This window comes from Pseudophryne corroboree, chromosome 3 (genome assembly GCF_028390025.1).
Source record: "Pseudophryne corroboree isolate aPseCor3 chromosome 3, aPseCor3.hap2, whole genome shotgun sequence".
NCBI lineage: Eukaryota > Metazoa > Chordata > Amphibia > Anura > Myobatrachidae > Pseudophryne > Pseudophryne corroboree.
Window position 1 is genome coordinate 115,148,383 of NC_086446.1, and position 16,437 is coordinate 115,164,819.

Here is a 16,437-nt window from a genome sequence, read left to right on the forward strand (position 1 = left end):
GCTTTGTGGTTTCTGTTAGAACTTTTCTACTTCTAACTACTGGTTCATAAATGAATACGTTTTAAAATGGAATGCATCAACAGAACGGTGTTGGCAGTATAAAAATATCTACAGCACCTTGTATTCCGAGGTGGTCTCCCATCCAAGTACTAACCAGGCCCAACACTGCTTAGCTTCCAAGATCAGATGAGATTGGGCGTATCCAGTGTGGTGTGTCTGTAGATGAGCTTTGTGGTTTCTGTTAGAACTTTTCTACTTCTAACTACTGGTTCATAAATGAATACGTTTTAAAATGGAATGCATCAACAGAACGGTGTTGGCAGTATAAAAATATCTACAGCACCTTGTATTCCCAGGTGGTCTCCCATCCAAGTACTAACCAGGCTCAACACTGCTTAGCTTCCAAGATCAGATGAGATTGGGCGTATCCAGTGTGGTGTGGCTGTAGATGAGCTTTATGGTTTCTATTTGAACTTTTCTACTTCTAACTACTGGTTCATAAATGAATACATTTGAAAATGGAATGCATCAACAGAACGTTGTTGGCAGTATAAAAATATCTACAGCACCTCGAATTCCCAGGTGGTTTCCCATCCAAGTACTAACCAGGCCCAACACTGCTTAGCTTCCAAGATCAGATGAGTTTGGGCGTGTCCAGTGTGGTGTGGCTGTAGATGAACTTCGTGGTTTCTGTTAGAACTTTTCTACTTCTAACTACTGGTTCATAAATGAATACGTTTGAAAATGGAATGCATCAACAGAACGGTGTTAGCAGTATAAAATTATCTACATCACCTTGTATTCCCAGGTGGTCTCCCATCCAAGTACTAACCAGGCCCAACACTGCTTAGCTTCCAAGATGAGTTGAGATTGGGTGTATCCAGTGTGGTGTGGCTGTAGATGAACTTTGTGGTTTCTGTTAGAACTTTTCTACTTCTAACTACTGGTTCATAAATGAATACGTTTTAAAATGGAATGCATCAACAGAACAGTGTTGGCAGTATAAAATTATCTACAGCACCTTGTATTCCCAGGTGGTCTCCCATCCAAGTACTAACCAGGCCCAACACTGCTTAGCTTCCAAGATCAGATGAGATTGGGCGTATCCAGTGTGGTGTTGCTGTAAATGAGCTTTATGGTTTCTGTTAGAACTTTTCTACTTCTAACTACTGGTTCATAAATGAATACGTTTGAAATTGGAATGCATCAACAGAACGGTGTTGGCAGTATAAAAATATCTACAGCACCTTGAATTCCCAGGTGGTCTCCCATCCAAGTACTAACCAGGCCCAACACTGTTTAGCTTCCAAGATCAGATGAGATTGGGCGTATCCAGTGTGGTGTGGCTGTAGATGAGCTTCGTGGTTTCTGTTAGAACTTTTCTACTTCTAACTACTGGTTCATAAATGAATACGTTTGAAAATGGAATGCATCAACAGAACGGTGTTGGCAGTATAAAAATATCTACAGCACCTTGAATTCCCAGGTGGTCTCCCATCCAAGTACTAACCAGGCCCTACACTGCTTAGCTTCCAAGATCAGATGAGATTGGGCGTATCCAGTGTGGTGTTGCTGTAGATGAACTTTCCGGTTTCTGTTAGAACTTTTCTACTTCTAACTACTGGTTCATAAATGAATACGTTTTAAAATGGAATGCATAAACAGAACGGTGTTGGCAGTATAAAAATACCCACAGCACCTTGTATTCCCAGGTGGTCTCCCATCCAAGTACTAACCAGGCCCAACACTGCTTAGCTTCCAAGATCAGATGAGATTGGACGTATCCAGTGTGGTGTGGCTGTAAATAAACTTTTTGGTTTCTGTTAGAACTTTTCTACTTCTAACTACTGGTTCATAAATGAATACGTTTTAAAATGGAATGCATCAACAGAACGGTGTTGGCAGTATAAAAATATCTACAGCACCTTGTATTCCCAGGTGGTCTCCCATCCAAGTACTAACCAGGCCCAACACTGCTTAGCTTCCAGGATCAGATGAGATTGGGCATATCCAGTGTGGTGTGGCTGTAGAAGAGCTTTATGGTTTCTGTTAGTACTTTTCTACTTCTAACTACTGGTTCATAAATGAATACGTTTGAAAATGGAATGCATCAACAGAACGGTGTTGGTAGTATAAAAATATCTACAGCACCTTGTATTCCCAGGTGGTCTCCCATCCAAGTACTAACCAGGCCCAACACTGCTTAGCTTCCAAGATCAGATGAGATTGGGCGTATCCAGCGTGGTGTGGCTGTAGATGAGCTTTGTGGTTTCTGTTTGAACTTTTCTACTTCTAACTACTGGTTCATAAATGAATACGTTTGAAAATGGAATGCATCAACAGAACGGTGTTGGCAGTATAAAAATATCCACAGCACCTTGTATTCCCAGGTGGTCTCCCATCCAAGTACTAACCAGGCCCAACACTGCTTAACTTCCAAGATCAGATGAGATTGGACGTATCCAGTGTGGTGTAGCTGTAGATAAACTTTTTGGTTTCTGTTAGAACTTTTCTACTTCTAACTACTGGTTCAAAAATGAATACGTTTTAAAATGGAATGCATCAACAGAACGGTTTTGGCAGTATAAAATTATCTACAGCACCTTGTATTCCCAGATGTTCTCCCATCCAAGTACTAACCAGCCCCAACACTGCTTAGCTTCCAAGATCAGATGAGATTGGGCGTATCCAGTGTGGTGTGGCTGTAGATGAGCTTTGTAGTTTCTATTTAAACTTTTCTACTTCTAACTACTGGTTCATAAATGAATACATTTGAAAATTGAATGCATCAACAAAACGGTGTTGGCAGTATAAAAATATCTACAGCACCTTTAATTCCCAGGTGGTCTCCCATCCAAGTACTAACCAGGCCCAACACTGCTTAGCTTCCAAGATCAGATGAGATTGGGCGTATCCAGTGTGGTGTGGCTGTAGTCGAGCTTTGTGGTTTCTGTTAGAACTTTTCTACTTCTAACTACTGGTTCATAAATGAATACATTTGAAAATTGAATGCATCAACAGAACGGTGTTGGCAGTATAAAAATATCTACAGCACCTTGTATTCCCTGGTGGTCTCCCATCCAAGTACTAACCAGGCCAACACTGCTTAGCTTCCAAGATCAGATGAGATTGGGCGAATCCAGTGTGGTGTGGCTGTAGATGAGCTTTGTGGTTTCTGTTAGAACTTTTCTACTTCTAACTACTGGTTCATAAATGAATATGTTTGAAAATGGAATGCATCAACAGAACGGTGTTGGCAGTATAAAATTATCTACAGCACCTTGTATTCCCAGGTGGTCTCCCATCCAAGTATTAACCAAGCCCAACACTGCTTAGCTTCCAAGATCAGATGAGATTGGGCGTATCCAGTGTGGTGTGGCTGTAGATGAGCTTTATGGTTTCTGTTAGAACTTTTCTACTTCTAACTACTGGTTCATAAATGAATTCGTTTGAAAATGGAATGCATCAACAGAACAGTGTTGGCAGTATAAAAATATCTACAGCACCTTGTATTCCCAGGTGGTCTCCCATCCAAGTACTAACCAGGCCCAACACTGCTTAGCTTCCAAGATCAGATGAGATTGGGCGTATCCAGTGGGATGTGGCTGTAGATGAGATTTGTAGTTTCTGTTTGAACTTTTCTACTTCTAACTACTGGTTCATAAATGAATACGTTTGAAAATGGAATGCATCAACAGAACGGTGTTGGCAGTATAAAAATATCCACAGCACCTTGTATTCCCAGGTGGTCTCCCATCCAAGTACTAACCAGGCCCAACACTGCTTAGCTTCCAAGATCAGATGAGATAGGGCATATCCAGTGTAATGTGGCTGTAGATGAGCTTTATGGTTTCTATTTGAACTTTTCTACTTCTAACTACTGGTTCATAAATGAATACATTTGAAAATTGAATGCATCAACAGAACGGTGTTGGCAGTATAAAAATATCTACAGCACCTTATATTCCCAGGTGGTCTCCTATCCAAGTACTAACCAGGCCCAACACTGCTTAGCTTCCAAGATCAGATGAGATTGGGCGTATCCAGTGTGGTGTGGCTGTAGATGAGCTTTGTGGTTTCTGTTAGAACTTTTCTACTTCTAACTACTGGTTCATAAATGAATACGTTTGAAAATGGAATGCATCAACAGAACGTTGTTGGCAGTATAAAAATATCTACAGCACCTTGAATTCCCAGGTGGTCTCCCATCCAAGTACTAACCAGGCCCAACACTGCTTAGTTTCCAAGATCAGATGAGTTTGGGCGTATCCAGTGTGGTGTGGCTGTAGATGAACTTTGTGGTTTCTGTTAGAACTTTTCTACTTCTAACTACTGGTTCATAAATGGAATGCATCAACAGAACGGTGTTGGCAGTATAAAATTATCTACAGCACCTTGTATTCCCAGGTGGTCTCCCATCCAAGTACTAACCAGGCCCAACACTGCTTAGCTTCCAAGATCAGATGAGATTGGGCGTATCCAGTGTGGTGTGGCTGTAGATGAACTTTGTGGTTTCTGTTAGAACTTTTCTACTTCTAACTACTGGTTCATAAATGAATACGTTTGAAAATGGAATGCCTCATGAGAACGGTGTTGGTAGTATAAAAATATCTACAGCACCTTGTATTCCCAGGTGGTCTCCCATCCAAGTACTAACCAGGCCCAACACTGCTTAGCTTCCAAGATCAGATGGGATTGGGCGTATCCAGTGTGGTGTGGCTGTAGATGAGCTTTGTGGTTTCTGTTAGAACTTTTCTACTTCTAACTACTGGTTCATAAATGAATACGTTTGAAAATGGAATGCATCAACAGAACGGTGTTGGCAGTATAAAAATATCTACAGCACCTTGTATTCCCAGGTGGTCTCCCATCCAAGTACTAACCAGGCTCAACACTGCTTAGCTTCCAAGATCAGATGAGATTGGGCGTATCCAGTGTGGTGTGGCTGTAGATGAGCTTTATGGTTTCTATTTGAACTTTTCTACTTCTAACTACTGGTTCATAAATGAATACATTTGAAAATGGAATGCATCAACAGAACAGTGTTGGCAGTATAAAATTATCTACAGCACCTTGTATTCCCATGTGGTCTCCCATCCAAGTACTAACCAGGCCCAACACTGCTTAGCTTCCAAGATCAGATGAGATTGGGCGTATCCAGTGTGGTGTGGCTGTAGATGAGCTTTATGGTTTCTGTTAGAACTTTTCTACTTCTAACTACTGGTTCATAAATGAATACGTTTGAAAATGGAATGCATCAACAGAACGGTGTTGGCAGTATAAAAATATCTACAGCACCTTGAATTCCCAGGTGGTCTCCCATCCAAGTACTAACCAGGCCCAACACTGCTTAGCTTCCAAGATCAGATGAGATTGGGCGTATCCAGTGTGGTGTGGCTGTAGATGAGCTTTGTGGTTTCTGTTAGAACTTTTCTACTTCTAACTACTGGTTCATAAATGAATACGTTTTAAAATGGAATGCATCAACAGAACGGTGTTGGCAGTATAAAAATACCCACAGCACCTTGTATTCCCAGGTGGTCTCCCATCCAAGTACTAACCAGGCCCAACACTGCTTAGCTTCCAAGATCAGATGAGATTGGACGTATCCAGTGTGGTGTGGCTGTAAATAAACTTTTTGGTTTCTGTTAGAACTTTTCTACTTCTAACTACTGGTTCATAAATGAATACGTTTTAAAATGGAATGCATCAACAGAACGGTGTTGGCAGTATAAAAATATCTACAGCACCTTGTATTCCCAGGTGGTCTCCCATCTAAGTACTAACCAGGCCCAACACTGCTTAGCTTCCAGGATCAGATGAGATTGGGCATATCCAGTGTGGTGTGGCTGTAGAAGAGCTTTATGGTTTCTGTTAGTACTTTTCTACTTCTAACTACTGGTTCATAAATGAATACGTTTGAAAATGGAATGCATCAACAGAACGGTGTTGGTAGTATAAAAATATCTACAGCACCTTGTATTCCCAGGTGGTCTCCCATCCAAGTACTAACCAGGCCCAACACTGCTTAGCTTCCAAGATCAGATGAGATTGGGCGTATCCAGTGTGGTGTGGCTGTAGATGAGCTTTGTGGTTTCTGTTAGAACTTTTCTACTTCTAACTACTGGTTCATAAATGAATACGTTTTAAAATGGAATGCATCAACAGAACGGTGTTGGCAGTATAAAAATATCTACAGCACTTTGTATTCCCAGGTGGTCTCCCATCCAAGTACTAACCAGGCCCAACACTGCTTAGCTTCCAAGATCAGATGAGATTGGGCGTATCCAGTGTAGTGTTGCTATAGATGAACTTTCTTGTTTCTGTTAGAACTTTTCTACTTCTAACTACTGGTTCATAAATGAATACGTTTTAAAATGGAATGCATCAACAGAACGGTGTTGGCAGTATAAAATTATCTACAGCACCTTGTATTCCCAGGTGGTCTCCCATCCAAGTACTAACCAGGCCCAACACTGCTTAGCTTCCAAGATCAGATGAGATTGGGCGTATCCAGTGTGGTGTGGCTGTAGATGAACTTTGTGGTTTCTGTTAGAGCTTTTCTACTTCTAACTACTGGTTCATAAATGAATACGTTTTAAAATGGAATGCATCAACAGAACAGTGTTGGCAGTATAAAATTATCTACAGCACTTTGTATTCCCAGGTGGTCTCCCATCCAAGTACTAACCAGGCCCAACACTGCTTAGCTTCCAAGATCAGATGAGATTGGGCGTATCCAGTGTGGTGTGGCTGTAGATGAGCTTTATGGTTTCTGTTAGAACTTTTCTACTTCTAACTACTGGTTCATAAATGAATACGTTTGAAAATGGAATGCATCAACAGAACGGTGTTGGCAGTATAAAAATATCTACAGCACCTTGTATTCCCAGGTGGTCTCACATCCAAGTACTAACCAGGCCCAACACTGCTTAGCTTCCAAGATCAGATGAGATTGGGCGTATCCAGTGTGGTGTGGCTGTAGATGAACTTTGTGGTTTCTGTTAGAACTTTTCTACTTCTAACTACTGGTTCATAAATGGAATGCATCAACAGAACGGTGTTGGCAGTATAAAATTATCTACAGCACCTTGTATTCCCAGGTGGTCTCCCATCCAAGTACTAACCAGGCCCAACACTGCTTAGCTTCCAAGATCAGATGAGATTGGGCGTATCCAGTGTGGTGTGGCTGTAGATGAACTTTGTGGTTTCTGTTAGAACTTTTCTACTTCTAACTACTGGTTCATAAATGAATACGTTTTAAAATGGAATGCATCAACAGAACAGTGTTGGCAGTATAAAATTATCTACAGCACCTTGTATTCCCAGGTGGTCTCCCATCCAAGTACTAACCAGGCCCAACACTGCTTAGCTTCCAAGATCAGATGAGATTGGGCGTATCCAGTGTGGTGTGGCTGTAGATGAGCTTTATGGTTTCTGTTAGAACTTTTCTACTTCTAACTACTGGTTCATAAATGAATACGTTTGAAAATGGAATGCATCAACAGAACGGTGTTGGCAGTATAAAAATATCTACAGCACCTTGTATTCCCAGGTGGTCTCACATCCAAGTACTAACCAGGCCCAACACTGCTTAGCTTCCAAGATCAGATGAGATTGGGCGTATCCAGTGTGGTGTGGCTGTAGATGAGCTTTATGGTTTCTGTTAGAACTTTTCTACTTCTAACTACTGGTTCATAAATGAATACGTTTTAAAATGGAATGCATCAACAGAACGGTGTTGGCAGTATAAAAATATCTACAGCACCTTGTATTCCGAGGTGGTCTCCCATCCAAATACTAACCAGGCCCAACACTGCTTAGCTTCCAAGATCAGATGAGATTGGGCGTATCCAGTGTGGTGTGGCTGTAGATGAGCTTTGTGGTTTCTGTTAGAACTTTTCTACTTCTAACTACTGGTTCATAAATGAATACGTTTTAAAATGGAATGCATCAACAGAACGGTGTTGGCAGTATAAAAATATCTACAGCACCTTGTATTCCCAGGTGGTCTCCCATCCAAGTACTAACCAGGCCCAACACTGCTTAGCTTCCAAGATCAGATGAGATTGGGCGTATCCAGTGTGGTGTTGCTATAGATGAACTTTCTGGTTTCTGTTAGAACTTTTCTACTTCTAACTACTGGTTCATAAATGAATACGTTTTAAAATGGAATGCATCAACAGAACGGTGTTGGCAGTATAAAATTATCTACAGCACCTTGTATTCCGAGGTGGTCTCCCATCCAAGTACTAACCAGGCCCAACACTGCTTAGCTTCCAAGATCAGATGAGATTGGGCGTATCCAGTGTGGTGTGGCTGTAGATGAGCTTTGTGGTTTCTGTTAGAACTTTTCTACTTCTAACTACTGGTTCATAAATGAATACGTTTGAAAATGGAATGCATCAACAGAACGGTGTTGGCAGTATAAAAATATCTACAGCACCTTGTATTCCCAGGTGGTCTCCCATCCAAGTACTAACCAGGCCCAACACTGCTTAGCTTCCAAGATCAGATGAGATTGGGCGTACCCAGTGTGGTGTGGCTGTAGATGAGCTTTGTGGTTTCTGTTAGAACTTTTCTACTTCTAACTACTGGTTCATAAATGAATACGTTTTAAAATGGAATGCATCAACAGAACGGTGTTGGCAGTATAAAAATATCTACAGCACCTTGTATTCCGAGGTGGTCTCCCATCCAAGTACTAACCAGGCCCAACACTGCTTAGCTTCCAAGATCAGATGAGATTGGGCGTATCCAGTGTGGTGTGTCTGTAGATGAGCTTTGTGGTTTCTGTTAGAACTTTTCTACTTCTAACTACTGGTTCATAAATGAATACGTTTTAAAATGGAATGCATCAACAGAACGGTGTTGGCAGTATAAAAATATCTACAGCACCTTGTATTCCCAGGTGGTCTCCCATCCAAGTACTAACCAGGCCCAACACTGCTTAGCTTCCAAGATCAGATGAGATTGGGCGTATCCAGTGTGGTGTTGCTATAGATGAACTTTCTGGTTTCTGTTAGAACTTTTCTACTTCTAACTACTGGTTCATAAATGAATACGTTTTAAAATGGAATGCATCAACAGAACGGTGTTGGCAGTATAAAAATATCTACAGCACCTTATATTCCGAGGTGGTCTCCCATCCAAGTACTAACCAGGACAAACACTGCTTAGCTTCCAAGATCAGATGAGATTGGGCGTATCCAGTGTGGTGTGGCTGTAGATGAGCTTTATGGTTTCTGTTAGAACTTTTCTACTTCTAACTACTGTTTCATAAATGAATACGTTTGAAAATGGAATGCCTCAACAGAACGGTGTTGGTAGTATAAAAATATCTACAGCACCTTGTATTCCCAGGTGGTCTCCCATCCAAGTACTAACCAGGCCCAACACTGCTTAGCTTCCAAGATCAGATGAGATTGGGCATATCCAGTGTGGTGTGGCTGTAGATGAGCTTTGAGGTTTCTGTTAGAACTTTTCTACTTCTAACTACTGGTTCATAAATGAATACGTTTGAAAATGGAATGCATCAACAGAACGGTGTTGGCAGTATAAAAATATCTACAGCACCTTGTATTCCCAGGTGGTCTCCCATCCAAGTGCTAACCAGGCCCAACACTGCTAAGCTTCCAAGATCAGATGAGATTGGACGTATCCAGTGTGGTGTGGCTGTAGATGAACTTTTTGGTTTCTGTTAGAACTTTTCTACTTCTAACTACTGGTTCATAAATGAATACGTTTTAAAATGGAATGCATCAACAGAACGGTGTTGGCAGTATAAAATTATCTACAGCACCTTGTATTCCCAGGTGGTCTCCCATCCAAGTACTAACCAGGCCCAACACTGCTTAGCTTTCAAGATCAGATGAGATTGGGCGTATCCAGTGTGGTGTGGCTGTAGATGAGTTTTGTGGTTTCTGTTAGAACTTTTCTACTTCTAACTACTGGTTCATAAATGAATACGTTTGAAAATGGAATGCATCAAAAGAACGGTGTTGGCAGTATAAAAATATCTACAGCACCTTGTATTCCCAGGTGGTCTCCCATCCAAGTACTAACCAGGCCCAACACTGCTTAGCTTCCAAGATCAGATGAGATTGGGCGTACCCAGTGTGGTGTGGCTGTAGATGAGCTTTGTGGTTTCTGTTAGAACTTTTCTACTTCTAACTACTGGTTCATAAATGAATACGTTTGAAAATGGAATGCATCAACAGAACGGTGTTGGCAGTATAAAAATATCTACAGCACCTTGTATTCCCAGGTGGTCTCCCATCCAAGTACTAACCAGGCCAACACTGCTTAGCTTCCAAGATCAGATGAGATTGGGCGTATCCAGTGTGGTGTGGCTGTAAATGAGCTTTGTGGTTTCTGTTAGAACTTTTCTACTTCTAACTACTGGTTCATAAATGAATACGTTTGAAAATGGAATGCATCAACAGAACGGTGTTGGCAGTATAAAAACATCTACAGCACCTTGTATTCCCAGGTGGTCTCCCATCCAAGTACTAACCAGGCCCAACACTGCTTAGCTTCCAAGATCAGATGAGATTGGGCGTATCCAGTGTGGTGTTGCTGTAGATGAACTTTCTGGTTTCTGTTAGAACTTTTCTACTTCTAACTACTGGTTCATAAATGAATACGTTTTAAAATGGAATGCATCAACAGAACGGTGTTGGCAGTATAAAAATATCTACAGCACCTTGTATTCCCAGGTGGTCTCCCATCCAAGTACTAACCAGGCCCAACACTGCTTAGCTTCCAAGATCAGATGAGATTGGGCGTACCCAGTGTGGTGTGGCTGTAGATGAGCTTTATGGTTTCTGTTAGAACTTTTCTACTTCTAACTACTGGTTCATAAATGAATACGTTTTAAAATGGAATGCATCAACAGAACGGTGTTGGCAGTATAAAAATATCTACAGCACCTTGTATTCCCAGGTGGTCTCCCATCCAAGTACTAACCAGGCCAACACTGCTTAGCTTCCAAGATCAGATGAGATTGGGCGTATCCAGTGTGGTGTGGCTGTAAATGAGCTTTGTGGTTTCTGTTAGAACTTTTCTACTTCTAACTACTGGTTCATAAATGAATACGTTTGAAAATGGAATGCATCAACAGAACGGTGTTGGCAGTATAAAAACATCTACAGCACCTTGTATTCCCAGGTGGTCTCCCATCCAAGTACTAACCAGGCCCAACACTGCTTAGCTTCCAAGATCAGATGAGATTGGGCGTATCCAGTGTGGTGTTGCTGTAGATGAACTTTCTGGTTTCTGTTAGAACTTTTCTACTTCTAACTACTGGTTCATAAATGAATACGTTTTAAAATGGAATGCATCAACAGAACGGTGTTGGCAGTATAAAAATATCTACAGCACCTTGTATTCCCAGGTGGTCTCCCATCCAAGTACTAACCAGGCCCAACACTGCTTAGCTTCCAAGATCAGATGAGATTGGGCGTACCCAGTGTGGTGTGGCTGTAGATGAGCTTTATGGTTTCTGTTAGAACTTTTCTACTTCTAACTACTGGTTCATAAATGAATACGTTTTAAAATGGAATGCATCAACAGAACGGTGTTGGCAGTATAAAAATATCTACAGCACCTTGTATTCCCAGGTGGTCTCACATCCAAGTACTAACCAGGCCCAACACTGCTTAGCTTCCAAGATCAGATGAGATTGGGCGTATCCAGTGTGGTGTGGCTGTAGATGAACTTTGTGGTTTTTGTTAGAACTTTTCTACTTCTAACAACTGGTTCATAAATGGAATGCATCAACAGAACGGTGTTGGCAGTATAAAATTATCTACAGCAACTTGTATTCCCAGGTGGTCTCCCATCCAAGTACTAACCAGGCCCAACACTGCTTAGCTTCCAAGATCAGATGAGATTGGGCGTATCCAGTGTGGTGTGGCTGTAGATGAACTTTGTGGTTTCTGTTAGAACTTTTCTACTTCTAACTACTGGTTCATAAATGAATACGTTTTAAAATGGAATGCATAAACAGAACAGTGTTGGCAGTAAAAAATTATCTACAGCACCTTGTATTCCCAGGTGGTCTCCCATCCAAGTACTAACCAGGCCCAACACTGCTTAGCTTCCAAGATCAGATGAGATTGGGCGTATCCAGTGTGGTGTGGCTGTAGATGAGCTTTATGGTTTCTGTTAGAACTTTTCTACTTCTAACTACTGGTTCATAAATGAATACGTTTGAAAATGGAATGCATCAACAGAACGGTGTTGGCAGTATAAAAATATCTACAGCACCTTGTATTCCCAGGTGGTCTCACATCCAAGTACTAACCAGGCCCAACACTGCTTAGCTTCCAAGATCAGATGAGATTGGGCGTATCCAGTGTGGTGTGGCTGTAGATGAGCTTTATGGTTTCTGTTAGAACTTTTCTACTTCTAACTACTGGTTCATAAATGAATACGTTTTAAAATGGAATGCATCAACAGAACGGTGTTGGCAGTATAAAAATATCTACAGCACCTTGTATTCCGAGGTGGTCTCCCATCCAAATACTAACCAGGCCCAACACTGCTTAGCTTCCAAGATCAGATGAGATTGGGCGTATCCAGTGTGGTGTGGCTGTAGATGAGCTTTGTGGTTTCTGTTAGAACTTTTCTACTTCTAACTACTGGTTCATAAATGAATACGTTTGAAAATGGAATGCATCAACAGAACGGTGTTGGCAGTATAAAAACATCTACAGCACCTTGTATTCCCAGGTGGTCTCCCATCCAAGTACTAACCAGGCCCAACACTGCTTAGCTTCCAAGATCAGATGAGATTGGGCGTATCCAGTGTGGTGTTGCTGTAGATGAACTTTCTGGTTTCTGTTAGAACTTTTCTACTTCTAACTACTGGTTCATAAATGAATACGTTTTAAAATGGAATGCATCAACAGAACGGTGTTGGCAGTATAAAAATATCTACAGCACCTTGTATTCCCAGGTGGTCTCCCATCCAAGTACTAACCAGGCCCAACACTGCTTAGCTTCCAAGATCAGATGAGATTGGGCGTACCCAGTGTGGTGTGGCTGTAGATGAGCTTTATGGTTTCTGTTAGAACTTTTCTACTTCTAACTACTGGTTCATAAATGAATACGTTTTAAAATGGAATGCATCAACAGAACGGTGTTGGCAGTATAAAAATATCTACAGCACCTTGTATTCCCAGGTGGTCTCACATCCAAGTACTAACCAGGCCCAACACTGCTTAGCTTCCAAGATCAGATGAGATTGGGCGTATCCAGTGTGGTGTGGCTGTAGATGAACTTTGTGGTTTTTGTTAGAACTTTTCTACTTCTAACAACTGGTTCATAAATGGAATGCATCAACAGAACGGTGTTGGCAGTATAAAATTATCTACAGCAACTTGTATTCCCAGGTGGTCTCCCATCCAAGTACTAACCAGGCCCAACACTGCTTAGCTTCCAAGATCAGATGAGATTGGGCGTATCCAGTGTGGTGTGGCTGTAGATGAACTTTGTGGTTTCTGTTAGAACTTTTCTACTTCTAACTACTGGTTCATAAATGAATACGTTTTAAAATGGAATGCATAAACAGAACAGTGTTGGCAGTAAAAAATTATCTACAGCACCTTGTATTCCCAGGTGGTCTCCCATCCAAGTACTAACCAGGCCCAACACTGCTTAGCTTCCAAGATCAGATGAGATTGGGCGTATCCAGTGTGGTGTGGCTGTAGATGAGCTTTATGGTTTCTGTTAGAACTTTTCTACTTCTAACTACTGGTTCATAAATGAATACGTTTGAAAATGGAATGCATCAACAGAACGGTGTTGGCAGTATAAAAATATCTACAGCACCTTGTATTCCCAGGTGGTCTCACATCCAAGTACTAACCAGGCCCAACACTGCTTAGCTTCCAAGATCAGATGAGATTGGGCGTATCCAGTGTGGTGTGGCTGTAGATGAGCTTTATGGTTTCTGTTAGAACTTTTCTACTTCTAACTACTGGTTCATAAATGAATACGTTTTAAAATGGAATGCATCAACAGAACGGTGTTGGCAGTATAAAAATATCTACAGCACCTTGTATTCCGAGGTGGTCTCCCATCCAAATACTAACCAGGCCCAACACTGCTTAGCTTCCAAGATCAGATGAGATTGGGCGTATCCAGTGTGGTGTGGCTGTAGATGAGCTTTGTGGTTTCTGTTAGAACTTTTCTACTTCTAACTACTGGTTCATAAATGAATACGTTTTAAAATGGAATGCATCAACAGAACGGTGTTGGCAGTATAAAAATATCTACAGCACCTTGTATTCCCAGGTGGTCTCCCATCCAAGTACTAACCAGGCCCAACACTGCTTAGCTTCCAAGATCAGATGAGATTGGGCGTATCCAGTGTGGTGTTGCTATAGATGAACTTTCTGTTTTCTGTTAGAACTTTTCTACTTCTAACTACTGGTTCATAAATGAATACGTTTTAAAATGGAATGCATCAACAGAACGGTGTTGGCAGTATAAAATTATCTACAGCACCTTGTATTCCGAGGTGGTCTCCCATCCAAGTACTAACCAGGCCCAACACTGCTTAGCTTCCAAGATCAGATGAGATTGGGCGTATCCAGTGTGGTGTGGCTGTAGATGAGCTTTGTGGTTTCTGTTAGAACTTTTCTACTTCTAACTACTGGTTCATAAATGAATACGTTTGAAAATGGAATGCATCAACAGAACGGTGTTGGCAGTATAAAAATATCTACAGCACCTTGTATTCCCAGGTGGTCTCCCATCCAAGTACTAACCAGGCCCAACACTGCTTAGCTTCCAAGATCAGATGAGATTGGGCGTACCCAGTGTGGTGTGGCTGTAGATGAGCTTTGTGGTTTCTGTTAGAACTTTTCTACTTCTAACTACTGGTTCATAAATGAATACGTTTTAAAATGGAATGCATCAACAGAACGGTGTTGGCAGTATAAAAATATCTACAGCACCTTGTATTCCGAGGTGGTCTCCCATCCAAGTACTAACCAGGCCCAACACTGCTTAGCTTCCAAGATCAGATGAGATTGGGCGTATCCAGTGTGGTGTGTCTGTAGATGAGCTTTGTGGTTTCTGTTAGAACTTTTCTACTTCTAACTACTGTTTCATAAATGAATACGTTTGAAAATGGAATGCCTCAACAGAACGGTGTTGGTAGTATAAAAATATCTACAGCACCTTGTATTCCCAGGTGGTCTCCCATCCAAGTACTAACCAGGCCCAACACTGCTTAGCTTCCAAGATCAGATGAGATTGGGCGTCTCCAGTGTGGTGTGGCTGTAGATGAGCTTTGTGGTTTCTGTTAGAACTTTTCTACTTCTAACTACTGGTTCATAAATGAATACGTTTGAAAATGGAATGCATCAACAGAACGGTGTTGGCAGTATAAAAATATCTACAGCACCTTGTATTCCCAGGTGGTCTCCCATCCAAGTACTAACCAGGCCCAACACTGCTAAGCTTCCAAGATCAGATGAGATTGGACGTATCCAGTGTGGTGTGGCTGTAGATGAACTTTTTGGTTTCTGTTAGAACTTTTCTACTTCTAACTACTGGTTCATAAATGAAAACGTTTTAAAATGGAATGCATCAACAGAACGGTGTTGGCAGTATAAAATTATCTACAGCACCTTGTATTCCCAGGTGGTCTCCCATCCAAGTACTAACCAGGCCCAACACTGCTTAGCTTTCAAGATCAGATGAGATTGGGCGTATCCAGTGTGGTGTGGCTGTAGATGAGTTTTGTGGTTTCTGTTAGAACTTTTCTACTTCTAACTACTGGTTAATAAATGAATACGTTTGAAAATGGAATGCATCAACAGAACGGTGTTGGCAGTATAAAAATATCTACAGCACCTTGTATTCCCAGGTGGTCTCCCATCCAAGTACTAACCAGGCCAACACTGCTTAGCTTCCAAGATCAGATGAGATTGGGCGTATCCAGTGTGGTGTGGCTGTAGATGAGCTTTGTGGTTTCTGTTAGAACTTTTCTACTTCTAACTACTGGTTCATAAATGAATACGTTTGAAAATGGAATGCATCAACAGAACGGTGTTGGCAGTATAAAAATATCTACAGCACCTTGTATTCCCAGGTGGTCTCCCATCCAAGTACTAACCAGGCCAACACTGCTTAGCTTCCAAGATCAGATGAGATTGGGCGTATCCAGTGTGGTGTGGCTGTAGATGAGCTTTGTGGTTTCTGTTAGAACTTTTCTACTTCTAACTACTGGTTCATAAATGAATACGTTTGAAAATGGAATGCATCAACAGAACGGTGTTGGCAGTATAAAAATATCTACAGCACCTTGTATTCCCAGGTGGTCTCCCATCCAAGTACTAACCAGGCCCAACACTGCTTAGCTTCCAAGATCAGATGAGATTGGGCGTACCCAGTGTGGTGTGGCTGTAGATGAGCTTTATG

General features: G+C 41.5%; 65 non-coding genes and 8 pseudogenes across 65 annotated transcripts; all 73 read right to left on the reverse strand.

Moving 5' to 3' along the window:
• Window positions 1–105: 105 nt before the first annotated feature.
• LOC134884604 (5S ribosomal RNA) lies at window positions 106–224 on the reverse strand. The gene has a single exon (XR_010168746.1). It is a non-coding gene; the product is annotated as a 5S ribosomal RNA (ribosomal RNA).
• A 107-nt stretch (window positions 225–331) lies between these two features.
• On the reverse strand, window positions 332–450 carry LOC135065931 (5S ribosomal RNA). Its single transcript, XR_010252197.1, has one exon. It is a non-coding gene; the product is annotated as a 5S ribosomal RNA (ribosomal RNA).
• A 107-nt stretch (window positions 451–557) lies between these two features.
• Window positions 558–676, reverse strand: LOC135065365 (5S ribosomal RNA). Its single transcript, XR_010251647.1, has one exon. It is a non-coding gene; the product is annotated as a 5S ribosomal RNA (ribosomal RNA).
• A 107-nt stretch (window positions 677–783) lies between these two features.
• On the reverse strand, window positions 784–902 carry LOC134892998 (5S ribosomal RNA; annotated as a pseudogene).
• Window positions 903–1,009: 107 nt separating this feature from the next.
• On the reverse strand, window positions 1,010–1,128 carry LOC135063526 (5S ribosomal RNA). The gene has a single exon (XR_010249854.1). It is a non-coding gene; the product is annotated as a 5S ribosomal RNA (ribosomal RNA).
• Window positions 1,129–1,235: 107 nt separating this feature from the next.
• LOC135058539 (5S ribosomal RNA) lies at window positions 1,236–1,354 on the reverse strand. Its single transcript, XR_010244965.1, has one exon. It is a non-coding gene; the product is annotated as a 5S ribosomal RNA (ribosomal RNA).
• A 107-nt stretch (window positions 1,355–1,461) lies between these two features.
• LOC135060909 (5S ribosomal RNA) lies at window positions 1,462–1,580 on the reverse strand. Its single transcript, XR_010247304.1, has one exon. It is a non-coding gene; the product is annotated as a 5S ribosomal RNA (ribosomal RNA).
• A 107-nt stretch (window positions 1,581–1,687) lies between these two features.
• Window positions 1,688–1,806, reverse strand: LOC134885286 (5S ribosomal RNA). Its single transcript, XR_010169404.1, has one exon. It is a non-coding gene; the product is annotated as a 5S ribosomal RNA (ribosomal RNA).
• Window positions 1,807–1,913: 107 nt separating this feature from the next.
• LOC134887512 (5S ribosomal RNA) lies at window positions 1,914–2,032 on the reverse strand (annotated as a pseudogene).
• A 107-nt stretch (window positions 2,033–2,139) lies between these two features.
• Window positions 2,140–2,258, reverse strand: LOC134901932 (5S ribosomal RNA). The gene has a single exon (XR_010175408.1). It is a non-coding gene; the product is annotated as a 5S ribosomal RNA (ribosomal RNA).
• Window positions 2,259–2,365: 107 nt separating this feature from the next.
• Window positions 2,366–2,484, reverse strand: LOC135067458 (5S ribosomal RNA). The gene has a single exon (XR_010253671.1). It is a non-coding gene; the product is annotated as a 5S ribosomal RNA (ribosomal RNA).
• Window positions 2,485–2,591: 107 nt separating this feature from the next.
• On the reverse strand, window positions 2,592–2,710 carry LOC134892043 (5S ribosomal RNA; annotated as a pseudogene).
• A 107-nt stretch (window positions 2,711–2,817) lies between these two features.
• Window positions 2,818–2,936, reverse strand: LOC135070657 (5S ribosomal RNA). Its single transcript, XR_010256813.1, has one exon. It is a non-coding gene; the product is annotated as a 5S ribosomal RNA (ribosomal RNA).
• A 107-nt stretch (window positions 2,937–3,043) lies between these two features.
• LOC134885096 (5S ribosomal RNA) lies at window positions 3,044–3,161 on the reverse strand. Its single transcript, XR_010169220.1, has one exon. It is a non-coding gene; the product is annotated as a 5S ribosomal RNA (ribosomal RNA).
• Window positions 3,162–3,268: 107 nt separating this feature from the next.
• LOC135067730 (5S ribosomal RNA) lies at window positions 3,269–3,387 on the reverse strand. The gene has a single exon (XR_010253941.1). It is a non-coding gene; the product is annotated as a 5S ribosomal RNA (ribosomal RNA).
• A 107-nt stretch (window positions 3,388–3,494) lies between these two features.
• On the reverse strand, window positions 3,495–3,613 carry LOC135065488 (5S ribosomal RNA). The gene has a single exon (XR_010251768.1). It is a non-coding gene; the product is annotated as a 5S ribosomal RNA (ribosomal RNA).
• Window positions 3,614–3,720: 107 nt separating this feature from the next.
• LOC134891652 (5S ribosomal RNA) lies at window positions 3,721–3,839 on the reverse strand (annotated as a pseudogene).
• Window positions 3,840–3,946: 107 nt separating this feature from the next.
• LOC135067877 (5S ribosomal RNA) lies at window positions 3,947–4,065 on the reverse strand. Its single transcript, XR_010254085.1, has one exon. It is a non-coding gene; the product is annotated as a 5S ribosomal RNA (ribosomal RNA).
• Window positions 4,066–4,172: 107 nt separating this feature from the next.
• Window positions 4,173–4,291, reverse strand: LOC134884401 (5S ribosomal RNA). Its single transcript, XR_010168550.1, has one exon. It is a non-coding gene; the product is annotated as a 5S ribosomal RNA (ribosomal RNA).
• Window positions 4,292–4,382: 91 nt separating this feature from the next.
• LOC134893270 (5S ribosomal RNA) lies at window positions 4,383–4,501 on the reverse strand. Its single transcript, XR_010171657.1, has one exon. It is a non-coding gene; the product is annotated as a 5S ribosomal RNA (ribosomal RNA).
• Window positions 4,502–4,608: 107 nt separating this feature from the next.
• LOC135062744 (5S ribosomal RNA) lies at window positions 4,609–4,727 on the reverse strand. The gene has a single exon (XR_010249089.1). It is a non-coding gene; the product is annotated as a 5S ribosomal RNA (ribosomal RNA).
• Window positions 4,728–4,834: 107 nt separating this feature from the next.
• On the reverse strand, window positions 4,835–4,953 carry LOC135065933 (5S ribosomal RNA). The gene has a single exon (XR_010252199.1). It is a non-coding gene; the product is annotated as a 5S ribosomal RNA (ribosomal RNA).
• A 107-nt stretch (window positions 4,954–5,060) lies between these two features.
• Window positions 5,061–5,179, reverse strand: LOC134901077 (5S ribosomal RNA). The gene has a single exon (XR_010174572.1). It is a non-coding gene; the product is annotated as a 5S ribosomal RNA (ribosomal RNA).
• Window positions 5,180–5,286: 107 nt separating this feature from the next.
• Window positions 5,287–5,405, reverse strand: LOC134900739 (5S ribosomal RNA). Its single transcript, XR_010174244.1, has one exon. It is a non-coding gene; the product is annotated as a 5S ribosomal RNA (ribosomal RNA).
• Window positions 5,406–5,512: 107 nt separating this feature from the next.
• LOC134885287 (5S ribosomal RNA) lies at window positions 5,513–5,631 on the reverse strand. Its single transcript, XR_010169405.1, has one exon. It is a non-coding gene; the product is annotated as a 5S ribosomal RNA (ribosomal RNA).
• Window positions 5,632–5,738: 107 nt separating this feature from the next.
• LOC134889038 (5S ribosomal RNA) lies at window positions 5,739–5,857 on the reverse strand (annotated as a pseudogene).
• A 107-nt stretch (window positions 5,858–5,964) lies between these two features.
• LOC134893282 (5S ribosomal RNA) lies at window positions 5,965–6,083 on the reverse strand. Its single transcript, XR_010171658.1, has one exon. It is a non-coding gene; the product is annotated as a 5S ribosomal RNA (ribosomal RNA).
• A 107-nt stretch (window positions 6,084–6,190) lies between these two features.
• Window positions 6,191–6,309, reverse strand: LOC134889452 (5S ribosomal RNA; annotated as a pseudogene).
• A 107-nt stretch (window positions 6,310–6,416) lies between these two features.
• LOC134893293 (5S ribosomal RNA) lies at window positions 6,417–6,535 on the reverse strand. Its single transcript, XR_010171659.1, has one exon. It is a non-coding gene; the product is annotated as a 5S ribosomal RNA (ribosomal RNA).
• A 107-nt stretch (window positions 6,536–6,642) lies between these two features.
• LOC135065030 (5S ribosomal RNA) lies at window positions 6,643–6,761 on the reverse strand. The gene has a single exon (XR_010251322.1). It is a non-coding gene; the product is annotated as a 5S ribosomal RNA (ribosomal RNA).
• Window positions 6,762–6,868: 107 nt separating this feature from the next.
• On the reverse strand, window positions 6,869–6,987 carry LOC135068238 (5S ribosomal RNA). Its single transcript, XR_010254443.1, has one exon. It is a non-coding gene; the product is annotated as a 5S ribosomal RNA (ribosomal RNA).
• A 91-nt stretch (window positions 6,988–7,078) lies between these two features.
• LOC134893305 (5S ribosomal RNA) lies at window positions 7,079–7,197 on the reverse strand. The gene has a single exon (XR_010171660.1). It is a non-coding gene; the product is annotated as a 5S ribosomal RNA (ribosomal RNA).
• A 107-nt stretch (window positions 7,198–7,304) lies between these two features.
• LOC134893316 (5S ribosomal RNA) lies at window positions 7,305–7,423 on the reverse strand. The gene has a single exon (XR_010171661.1). It is a non-coding gene; the product is annotated as a 5S ribosomal RNA (ribosomal RNA).
• Window positions 7,424–7,530: 107 nt separating this feature from the next.
• LOC135068239 (5S ribosomal RNA) lies at window positions 7,531–7,649 on the reverse strand. The gene has a single exon (XR_010254444.1). It is a non-coding gene; the product is annotated as a 5S ribosomal RNA (ribosomal RNA).
• Window positions 7,650–7,756: 107 nt separating this feature from the next.
• Window positions 7,757–7,875, reverse strand: LOC135069114 (5S ribosomal RNA). Its single transcript, XR_010255304.1, has one exon. It is a non-coding gene; the product is annotated as a 5S ribosomal RNA (ribosomal RNA).
• Window positions 7,876–7,982: 107 nt separating this feature from the next.
• On the reverse strand, window positions 7,983–8,101 carry LOC135063222 (5S ribosomal RNA). Its single transcript, XR_010249557.1, has one exon. It is a non-coding gene; the product is annotated as a 5S ribosomal RNA (ribosomal RNA).
• A 107-nt stretch (window positions 8,102–8,208) lies between these two features.
• Window positions 8,209–8,327, reverse strand: LOC135061967 (5S ribosomal RNA). Its single transcript, XR_010248332.1, has one exon. It is a non-coding gene; the product is annotated as a 5S ribosomal RNA (ribosomal RNA).
• Window positions 8,328–8,434: 107 nt separating this feature from the next.
• Window positions 8,435–8,553, reverse strand: LOC135059469 (5S ribosomal RNA). Its single transcript, XR_010245870.1, has one exon. It is a non-coding gene; the product is annotated as a 5S ribosomal RNA (ribosomal RNA).
• A 107-nt stretch (window positions 8,554–8,660) lies between these two features.
• On the reverse strand, window positions 8,661–8,779 carry LOC134884605 (5S ribosomal RNA). Its single transcript, XR_010168747.1, has one exon. It is a non-coding gene; the product is annotated as a 5S ribosomal RNA (ribosomal RNA).
• A 107-nt stretch (window positions 8,780–8,886) lies between these two features.
• Window positions 8,887–9,005, reverse strand: LOC135063223 (5S ribosomal RNA). The gene has a single exon (XR_010249558.1). It is a non-coding gene; the product is annotated as a 5S ribosomal RNA (ribosomal RNA).
• Window positions 9,006–9,112: 107 nt separating this feature from the next.
• LOC134892751 (5S ribosomal RNA) lies at window positions 9,113–9,231 on the reverse strand (annotated as a pseudogene).
• A 107-nt stretch (window positions 9,232–9,338) lies between these two features.
• Window positions 9,339–9,457, reverse strand: LOC135059078 (5S ribosomal RNA). Its single transcript, XR_010245495.1, has one exon. It is a non-coding gene; the product is annotated as a 5S ribosomal RNA (ribosomal RNA).
• A 107-nt stretch (window positions 9,458–9,564) lies between these two features.
• On the reverse strand, window positions 9,565–9,683 carry LOC134892904 (5S ribosomal RNA; annotated as a pseudogene).
• A 107-nt stretch (window positions 9,684–9,790) lies between these two features.
• On the reverse strand, window positions 9,791–9,909 carry LOC135061614 (5S ribosomal RNA). Its single transcript, XR_010247991.1, has one exon. It is a non-coding gene; the product is annotated as a 5S ribosomal RNA (ribosomal RNA).
• Window positions 9,910–10,016: 107 nt separating this feature from the next.
• Window positions 10,017–10,135, reverse strand: LOC135059470 (5S ribosomal RNA). Its single transcript, XR_010245871.1, has one exon. It is a non-coding gene; the product is annotated as a 5S ribosomal RNA (ribosomal RNA).
• A 107-nt stretch (window positions 10,136–10,242) lies between these two features.
• On the reverse strand, window positions 10,243–10,360 carry LOC135067124 (5S ribosomal RNA). Its single transcript, XR_010253349.1, has one exon. It is a non-coding gene; the product is annotated as a 5S ribosomal RNA (ribosomal RNA).
• A 107-nt stretch (window positions 10,361–10,467) lies between these two features.
• LOC135061508 (5S ribosomal RNA) lies at window positions 10,468–10,586 on the reverse strand. The gene has a single exon (XR_010247884.1). It is a non-coding gene; the product is annotated as a 5S ribosomal RNA (ribosomal RNA).
• A 107-nt stretch (window positions 10,587–10,693) lies between these two features.
• On the reverse strand, window positions 10,694–10,812 carry LOC135059471 (5S ribosomal RNA). Its single transcript, XR_010245872.1, has one exon. It is a non-coding gene; the product is annotated as a 5S ribosomal RNA (ribosomal RNA).
• Window positions 10,813–10,919: 107 nt separating this feature from the next.
• LOC135067126 (5S ribosomal RNA) lies at window positions 10,920–11,037 on the reverse strand. The gene has a single exon (XR_010253350.1). It is a non-coding gene; the product is annotated as a 5S ribosomal RNA (ribosomal RNA).
• A 107-nt stretch (window positions 11,038–11,144) lies between these two features.
• LOC135061509 (5S ribosomal RNA) lies at window positions 11,145–11,263 on the reverse strand. Its single transcript, XR_010247885.1, has one exon. It is a non-coding gene; the product is annotated as a 5S ribosomal RNA (ribosomal RNA).
• Window positions 11,264–11,370: 107 nt separating this feature from the next.
• On the reverse strand, window positions 11,371–11,489 carry LOC135059472 (5S ribosomal RNA). Its single transcript, XR_010245873.1, has one exon. It is a non-coding gene; the product is annotated as a 5S ribosomal RNA (ribosomal RNA).
• A 107-nt stretch (window positions 11,490–11,596) lies between these two features.
• LOC135068240 (5S ribosomal RNA) lies at window positions 11,597–11,715 on the reverse strand. Its single transcript, XR_010254445.1, has one exon. It is a non-coding gene; the product is annotated as a 5S ribosomal RNA (ribosomal RNA).
• A 91-nt stretch (window positions 11,716–11,806) lies between these two features.
• LOC135062383 (5S ribosomal RNA) lies at window positions 11,807–11,925 on the reverse strand. Its single transcript, XR_010248734.1, has one exon. It is a non-coding gene; the product is annotated as a 5S ribosomal RNA (ribosomal RNA).
• Window positions 11,926–12,032: 107 nt separating this feature from the next.
• LOC134893327 (5S ribosomal RNA) lies at window positions 12,033–12,151 on the reverse strand. Its single transcript, XR_010171662.1, has one exon. It is a non-coding gene; the product is annotated as a 5S ribosomal RNA (ribosomal RNA).
• A 107-nt stretch (window positions 12,152–12,258) lies between these two features.
• Window positions 12,259–12,377, reverse strand: LOC135068241 (5S ribosomal RNA). The gene has a single exon (XR_010254446.1). It is a non-coding gene; the product is annotated as a 5S ribosomal RNA (ribosomal RNA).
• A 107-nt stretch (window positions 12,378–12,484) lies between these two features.
• On the reverse strand, window positions 12,485–12,603 carry LOC135069115 (5S ribosomal RNA). The gene has a single exon (XR_010255305.1). It is a non-coding gene; the product is annotated as a 5S ribosomal RNA (ribosomal RNA).
• Window positions 12,604–12,710: 107 nt separating this feature from the next.
• On the reverse strand, window positions 12,711–12,829 carry LOC135061510 (5S ribosomal RNA). The gene has a single exon (XR_010247886.1). It is a non-coding gene; the product is annotated as a 5S ribosomal RNA (ribosomal RNA).
• Window positions 12,830–12,936: 107 nt separating this feature from the next.
• Window positions 12,937–13,055, reverse strand: LOC135059473 (5S ribosomal RNA). Its single transcript, XR_010245874.1, has one exon. It is a non-coding gene; the product is annotated as a 5S ribosomal RNA (ribosomal RNA).
• A 107-nt stretch (window positions 13,056–13,162) lies between these two features.
• LOC135068242 (5S ribosomal RNA) lies at window positions 13,163–13,281 on the reverse strand. Its single transcript, XR_010254447.1, has one exon. It is a non-coding gene; the product is annotated as a 5S ribosomal RNA (ribosomal RNA).
• A 91-nt stretch (window positions 13,282–13,372) lies between these two features.
• On the reverse strand, window positions 13,373–13,491 carry LOC135062384 (5S ribosomal RNA). Its single transcript, XR_010248735.1, has one exon. It is a non-coding gene; the product is annotated as a 5S ribosomal RNA (ribosomal RNA).
• Window positions 13,492–13,598: 107 nt separating this feature from the next.
• On the reverse strand, window positions 13,599–13,717 carry LOC134893339 (5S ribosomal RNA). The gene has a single exon (XR_010171663.1). It is a non-coding gene; the product is annotated as a 5S ribosomal RNA (ribosomal RNA).
• A 107-nt stretch (window positions 13,718–13,824) lies between these two features.
• LOC135068244 (5S ribosomal RNA) lies at window positions 13,825–13,943 on the reverse strand. Its single transcript, XR_010254449.1, has one exon. It is a non-coding gene; the product is annotated as a 5S ribosomal RNA (ribosomal RNA).
• A 107-nt stretch (window positions 13,944–14,050) lies between these two features.
• On the reverse strand, window positions 14,051–14,169 carry LOC135069116 (5S ribosomal RNA). Its single transcript, XR_010255306.1, has one exon. It is a non-coding gene; the product is annotated as a 5S ribosomal RNA (ribosomal RNA).
• A 107-nt stretch (window positions 14,170–14,276) lies between these two features.
• Window positions 14,277–14,395, reverse strand: LOC135063225 (5S ribosomal RNA). Its single transcript, XR_010249560.1, has one exon. It is a non-coding gene; the product is annotated as a 5S ribosomal RNA (ribosomal RNA).
• Window positions 14,396–14,502: 107 nt separating this feature from the next.
• LOC135061968 (5S ribosomal RNA) lies at window positions 14,503–14,621 on the reverse strand. The gene has a single exon (XR_010248333.1). It is a non-coding gene; the product is annotated as a 5S ribosomal RNA (ribosomal RNA).
• A 107-nt stretch (window positions 14,622–14,728) lies between these two features.
• On the reverse strand, window positions 14,729–14,847 carry LOC135059474 (5S ribosomal RNA). The gene has a single exon (XR_010245875.1). It is a non-coding gene; the product is annotated as a 5S ribosomal RNA (ribosomal RNA).
• Window positions 14,848–14,954: 107 nt separating this feature from the next.
• Window positions 14,955–15,073, reverse strand: LOC134884606 (5S ribosomal RNA). The gene has a single exon (XR_010168749.1). It is a non-coding gene; the product is annotated as a 5S ribosomal RNA (ribosomal RNA).
• Window positions 15,074–15,180: 107 nt separating this feature from the next.
• Window positions 15,181–15,299, reverse strand: LOC134901665 (5S ribosomal RNA). The gene has a single exon (XR_010175151.1). It is a non-coding gene; the product is annotated as a 5S ribosomal RNA (ribosomal RNA).
• A 107-nt stretch (window positions 15,300–15,406) lies between these two features.
• On the reverse strand, window positions 15,407–15,525 carry LOC134885763 (5S ribosomal RNA). The gene has a single exon (XR_010169869.1). It is a non-coding gene; the product is annotated as a 5S ribosomal RNA (ribosomal RNA).
• Window positions 15,526–15,632: 107 nt separating this feature from the next.
• On the reverse strand, window positions 15,633–15,751 carry LOC135061616 (5S ribosomal RNA). Its single transcript, XR_010247993.1, has one exon. It is a non-coding gene; the product is annotated as a 5S ribosomal RNA (ribosomal RNA).
• A 107-nt stretch (window positions 15,752–15,858) lies between these two features.
• On the reverse strand, window positions 15,859–15,976 carry LOC135063150 (5S ribosomal RNA). Its single transcript, XR_010249488.1, has one exon. It is a non-coding gene; the product is annotated as a 5S ribosomal RNA (ribosomal RNA).
• A 107-nt stretch (window positions 15,977–16,083) lies between these two features.
• Window positions 16,084–16,201, reverse strand: LOC135063151 (5S ribosomal RNA). Its single transcript, XR_010249489.1, has one exon. It is a non-coding gene; the product is annotated as a 5S ribosomal RNA (ribosomal RNA).
• A 107-nt stretch (window positions 16,202–16,308) lies between these two features.
• Window positions 16,309–16,427, reverse strand: LOC135059475 (5S ribosomal RNA). The gene has a single exon (XR_010245876.1). It is a non-coding gene; the product is annotated as a 5S ribosomal RNA (ribosomal RNA).
• Between the last annotated feature and the right edge of the window lie 10 nt (window positions 16,428–16,437).